Consider the following 7,243-nt stretch of genomic DNA (forward strand, 5'->3'; position numbering starts at 1 on the left):
AAATTCTAATCACTTACTCACTCTGTTTTGCTCTTATTAATATTTCCGCTGCACTTCAATTGTTCTAGAGCTTATTTAGAGTATTAGATCAATACCAAAGTTGAATTCAGATCCAACACATTTTGAGTAAGAAGAAGAAGTTGACTGAATATGAGACCGTAGCTCTTGCCGAAGGATGTAGTGTGCTTCTAACCAACAAAATACCTCCTAAGCTTAAAGACCCACATAGTTTCACTATTCCTTGTTCTATAGGTGGAAAGGAGATTGGTAAAGCATTGTGTGATTTAAGAGCTACAATCAACCTTATGCTCTTTTCTGTTTTCAACACCTTAGGCATAGGAGAAGCTAGACCCACCTCTGTCACCTTGCAATTGGCCAATAGAACCATTGCTTATCCTAAAGGTAAGAATGAGGATGTCTTAGTTTAGGTTGACAAATTCATATTTCCGGCTGACTTCATCATCCTAGATTTTGAGGCTAATGAGGATATTCCCATAATCTTAGGAAGACCTTTCTTAGCCCCTGGTGGAACTTTGATTGATATCCAAAAAGGAGAGCTAACCATGAGACTCCAAGACCAGAAAGTCACTTTCAATGTCTTTAATTCCTTAAAGTACCCTGATTACTTAGAGGAATGCTCAGGAGTTACTGAGATTGAGACAATGTGCTATGAGGAAGGAGCTAGGAAGGCCTGTAAGTTAGAAGATGAGGAAGGTGTTGAGATAGGTGATGAGACTATTGAGGATTTAGAAGGTGATGTCCCATCTGATGCTGCAGCATTTGAGTTGCTGGACAATAGTGAGCTTAAGAATTTTACCCCATCCATAACTTCACCACCTGATCTGGAGTTAAAGCAACTCCCATCTCATTTGAAGTATGCATTTCTAGGAGAACCAGGTAAATTACCTGTCATCATATCATCTACCCTAGACTTACATCAAGAAAAGAAGTTGATAGATATGTTGAAGTTGCACACAAAAGCTATAGGATGGACCATTACTAACCTTAAAGGGATTAGTCCTTCTATTTGTCAATATAAGATCATCCTAGATGAAAAGAACTTCAAATCTATAGAGCCTTAAAGGAGATTGAACCCTGTCATGAAAGAAGTAGTGAAGAAGGAAATTTTGAAATGGCTAGATGCAGGAATAATCTTTTCCAATAGCCGGTAGTTCTTAGGTTAGTCCAATCCAGTGTGTCCCAAAGAAGGGAGGGTTTACAGTTGTCACCAATGAAAAAAATGAACTCATCCCCACAAGAATAGTGTCTTGTTGGAGGATATGCATGGACTACCGTTGGTTAAACAAAGCCACTCAAAAGGACCATTTTCCCTTACCTTTTATTGACCAGATGTTAGACAGGTTGGCTGGAAAAGAGTATTACTGTTTCTTGGATGGATACTTCGGATATAACCAAATAGCCATATCACCCGAGGACCAAGAAAAGACCACCTTCACATGTCCCTATGGTACTTTTGCCTTTAGGAGAATGCCATTTGGACTTTGCAATGCTCCTACAACTTTTCAGAGATGCATGATGTCCATATTCTCTGACATGCTTGAAAAATCCGTAGAAATCTTTATGGATGATTTTTCAGTTTATGGCTCATCTTTTGATAATGGTTTGGAAAATTTAAAAAGGAGTCTTGAAAAATGTGAAGAGACTAATCTGGTTCTCAATTGGGAAAAATGTCATTTCATGGTCAAAGAAGGAATTGTTTTAGGACATTTAATTTCCAAAAGAGGAGTTGAGGTAGACAAAGCCAAACTTGAAATCATTGAAAAACTACCTGAACCAACCACTGTTAAAGGAATACGAAGTTTTCTTGGTCATGCTGGGTTTTACAGAAGGTTTATAAAAGACTTTTCAAAAATCTCAAAACCATTGTGTCTACTTTTGCAACATGATCAAAAATTTGATTTCACAGATGAATGTAGAAATGCATTCAACACTTTAAAGAAAGCTTTAGTAACCACACCAGTGGTTGTTGCTCTTGAATGGAACAAACCTTTTGAGATCATGTGCGATGCTAGTGATTGGGCGGTAGGTGCAGTACTAGGACAAAGAAAGGAAAAGGTATTTCATTAAATTTATTATCCAAGTAAGACCTTGAATGAAGCACAACTTAACTACACAACAACTGAGAAAGAATTGTTAGCTGTGGTTTTTGCTTTTGAAAGATACAGATCATATTTGATGGGAACAAAGGTCATTGTTCACACTGACCATGCTGCCATTAAGTACTTGATTTCAAAAAAAGATGCTAAACCTAGGTTAATAAGATGGGTTATGTTGTTGCAAGAGTTTGACCTTGAGATAGTTGATAGAAAAGGAGTAGACAACCAAGTTGCCGACCATTTCTCAAGATTAGAGAAGCCTAAGGAGAGCTTTGAAGAAGGAGAGATTGTTGAAACATTCCCCGATGAGAGAATTCTAGTTGTAGAATCAAAGCCACCATGGTTTGCTGACATAGCAAACTATTTGGCTTGTGGAATTAAACCTTTTGATATTTCTGGCCATATGTTCAAAAAGTTTCTCCATGATACTAAAACTTACCTTTGGGGTGACCCTTATTTGTTTAAAATCAGTGCAAATCAAATTTTAAGAACGTCCATTCCAGAAACTGAAGTGGCAGCAATTCTATAGCATTACCACCAAGCAGCATATGGAGGACATTTTGGAGGCCAAAGAACAGCTGCTAAATTACTACAATCTGGTTTTTATTGGCCTACTCTCTTCAAAGGTGCCCACAATTTTGCACAAAGATGCAATGAGTGCCAAAGAAGTGGTTCCATTTCCAAAAGGAATGAAATGCCACTTAATGGGATCTTAGAAGTAGAGTTGTTTGATGTATGGGGTATAGACTTCATGGGACCATTTCCCCCATCAAATCATTGTCAATACATTCTAGTGGCTGTTGATTACGTATCTAAATGGGTATAGGCCATGGCTTGTGTTAATAATGATGCCAAAACTGTGGTTAAATTTCTTCAAAAACAGATATTTACAAGGTAAGAAGACCCGAATTTCCTTCAAGACTAAAGACTCTAAACCCAAAAAGAAAATTAAAATAATCCAAACTTGAGGAATTGGAGTAGCTCATGTCTAAGGGCTGTTTACCCAAATACTTATCCGGTAGGTGCTGATTTATATTAGTTAACACTACAATTTATTTTGATGAGTAAGTTTTTAGTATATCAAAACGTATTGAATGCAACAATTTACCGGGTAAGCGCTTACCTAGGTAAGAGTCGTAATTTTCACTTACCGGGTAAGACTCTCCATCCTTCTCATCACTCTTACCACGTAAGATTCTTGGTCCTTGTCATGTTAATCCGATAAAAAAAATTTATTTCACTTACCAAGTAAGTGTTTAGTGAACGAACCCTAACTAATAATAATAAAACCAAAATGATACTTCTTCAATATTTTCTCTTTCTGCAGCGAGCTCACCAAGAAGACACAACAAACACACACTCACCTTTTTAACCGCACAAATCTGAAAGAAATTAAGAGGAGGTGGTGGTTTATTATGTCAAGGGTGTTTGCGGTTCGGTTCGGGCGGCTTAACCTCTCAGACCACAAACCAAATCGTAATGACGGTTTACAAAATTTTCAAACCGAGCGGTTTGCCATTAAATGTCCAGACCGGTCAAACCAGACCATGAAAAGGCGGTCTGGTCTGAACGGTTTAGGCGGTTTGGGCCTTTAATGGACTTTAAATATTAAACTTACAAAACATATATAATTTATAATTTTAGATTAAATATCCATTTTAATTTTAGATGTTAGGTTTTATGTTGGGCTTAGGGATATATTTGAGTCATAGTCAATAAGTTAAGAAAAAGTTGGGCTTGTTAATACTAAAAATATTATATATATATATATATATATATATATATATATATATATTTGGCGGTCAGTTTGGTCTAAACCGTCCAAAAAAGGTTCCAGACCACAGACCGGACCGGACCGCCCGGTTTTGCTATTTTACAAACCCAACCAAACCGTCAAACCGCTCAAACTGTCAAAAACTTTCCTGTTTGACTTGGTTCGGCCAGTTTGAGCGGTTTAACGATTTTTTTGAATACCCTTATTTTATGTAAAGAAAATTTTCAATCTAACCCCTCATCTTTAGATAGATAACACAATAAATCCTTAGACTTAAAAACTTATATGCAACCTGGTTATTACAAATTATACTCTCAAAATAATACTTGACCAAATTCAAAATCGTAATTATCCTAGTTTTAAAATTATTTTTCATATGATATATTTTTCATGAATTATGTGGTTTAATTTGTTTTTGGTCTTCTTGCAAACTGATTGTTTTTGTGTTTGATCTTCATACCGCATCCTATCCCCTACTCCCTCTTACAAACCATTCTGAATCCGCCAAACAACATCATTTTTAATCTTAAAATAACACTTTCTACCCTTATATAATTACTTTTTTAAGTTGTGAGGATTAAAGTTAACTAGTTTTGTTAAACTAGAAGTCCAAGGGTTGATTATGTGATATACCAATTCTAGAGGGTTTAACCTGGATTTAGGAACCCATTAAAAAGGGGTCACCTTCTCCTTGTTTATTATAGAACTCAATTTTTTTTTCTTCCAAAGGTACATGTGTGTGTTTTGTGCATCCAAAAGAAATCGTTTCAAGAGAAGGAAAGAAAAAAAGGAGTTAAGAAGATTTTATGACTGGAACTTTCACTTCAAAAGTATGAGCTCTTCTTTTACCTCTTAAATTTATGCAAGTGTTTGTTTCAACGATATTTTACAGCAAAAATCCTTTCAATAGTTGATTTTGGGTTTTTTTCACTTTGAATTCGTTGATTTAATCATCTTTGATTTTGTTCCAAATAAGATGTTTTTGGGTTCTAAATTTCTCTTTTGTTTATGGGTTTTTAATCAATGAACTCGGTATCCTTGAAAGATTTAGGATGCTAGAATATGAATTAGAGGTTTCCATGATTCAAATTGATCAAGTTATGTTGTTTATCTGAATTTCTGGAAGGTAATGCCTAGTTTTGAGTTTTGGTGTGACTTGGACTGGACACCGGAATTTCAAACAATCCAGTAAACCACACGACTAGTGCCACAACCTAAGTTGCAGGCTAAGTTGCTTTAGTCATTGTGGTGACGGTTTTGAGTTTTATTTCAGAGAGTTCAAGGATTTTTGTGGTGTCATTTGAAGTTCATATAAGTTAACTAGAATCAAAGAAGTGTCTAATCATTGAGGGTGTAATCAATTCTTCCTTTATTAAGATTCATATATTCGGTTTTGTGATCCATTATCGAATAGAAAACTATCATATCAAATTTTTATCAAGGTGAGTTTTCTTATACCTTTTCAAATGAAATGCATATTCTTATCAAATACTGATATGACTTTGATGAATGTTATTTGCTTATAATAGAGGTCATAAGAGCTATTTGATTTATATAGCATGTGTGGTAGGGGTGTTGATGTTATGGGACAAGGAAACTTACACATGGGAGCTTGTATTCATGTGTGTTGGGTTTAAGCTTGTGCTTTATAGATTGTATTCAAGTGTTTCTCCTTGTTCATTTTGTCTTAGTTGTTTTGTAGGTATAAATAGTTTTATTCATTGTAATTAGTGTAAATATTTTCATTGTAATCATTTCTTGAAAGAGAATGCAATTAACTTTTGGCTAAATTCTCTCTAATTGTTCATCTTTTCTACTTTGCTAAAATGATAATTTGATTGAAGAATATGAGAATTGCAATTGGTATCAGAGCAAACTGCAGCAATTTAGATTAAATCTACCCAGAAACTGGAAATTTGGACTTGATTTTTGGACTGTTCTTGAGTGTTCTTGAACATTTTCTTCATATATTCTACTAATTTCTTTGAATTCTTACTGTTTAATCATAGCAATACATTTAATTGTGTGCAATTCCAAGTTTAAAACAATTTGTTCTATTGATTTTCGTAATTGAATCGCTTTATTAATTCAATTTTAAAATTTTGTGATTTTCATAACTTGAAACTGTTTGAGACTGTTCTTCATCTTGTTATCAATTGTTGAGTAAGTTTGATCGATCTATACTTGAATTTGTTGCTGAATTTGTGTTTCTGATTGAATATCGAGCAAATTTGTGTAATTTTCATTCTATTAGACTCAAATTTTAGCAAATTTGATTGATTTCTGGATATTCTTGTAAGAGTTCCTGCTCATCGCTCATTCAATTTGTTCATCAAGAGATAAGAATTGCTCATCAGATGTTGAATCTTTTCTTTTTGTGTGTTTTTTATAGTGTTGTCCGATTTGGTTAGTTCATCGCTCCAATTCATATAATGTAATTGTACTTGTATTGTTGAAATCTTGCTATTCGGTGAAATTGTTATTCGGATAACTTGGTGTCCGGTAAAAATTTCATCCGGGTAAGTGTTTTGTTGGCTAAGCTGTTGAGAACTCTCTATCTGGAGAAGTTGTGTAGTGTAGAAGTGTTTGTATAAGTCTTTTAAGATTTTTTTAAATGTCCAATTTCTTTGGGTGATTTTGTGATTAATTGTCAATGTCTAAATTTTGAACTGCAGATATCTAAATTCTTTTAAATCAGATAAAATGACATCGAGAGAAGCAATGGCCATAGGGACTAATACAAAACCAACAACTTTGTTTAGAGGCGATTATAATCAATGGAGAGACATATTCCTAAACTTCATTAAAAGGCAGAAATATGGGGAACTAATTATGGAATCTTTAATGAAGGGTCCAACTGTATTTTGGAAAGGGACTTCTGTAATACTTGAGCATAATAAACCTGCTGAAATTGTGCAAAAAGAAAAATCTAAGTATTCTCAACCTGAGAAAGATAGAGCACATGCTGATGTTATGTGAAAGTCATATATGATGCAAGCCTTAACAAATGACATATACACAAGCATAGACAGTTACAAGAAGTTAGGTAAAAGTATGTGGGATGAAATAGAGAAGATGATAATGGGATATAAAGTTGGTACTCAACTGAAAATTACAAACTTCATTACAAGTTATAAAGAGTTTAAAGCAAGAGAAGGAGAGAGCATATATGATGTGTATGAGAGGCTAACCAGAATTTTGAATGAGCTAACTAAGAATGAGATCAATAAGATCAAAATTAAGATTAGTGTCAAATCTCTAAGTAACCTGCCAGAGCGGAAATTATTTGCTAACAATATCAGATACAATAAGTCATTGTATGATATTGATATTCATGAAGTTTATGAGACAT

Source organism: Cynara cardunculus (assembly GCF_001531365.2).
Source record: "Cynara cardunculus var. scolymus isolate 2C chromosome LG 12, CcrdV1, whole genome shotgun sequence".
Classification (NCBI taxonomy): Eukaryota; Viridiplantae; Streptophyta; class Magnoliopsida; order Asterales; family Asteraceae; genus Cynara; species Cynara cardunculus.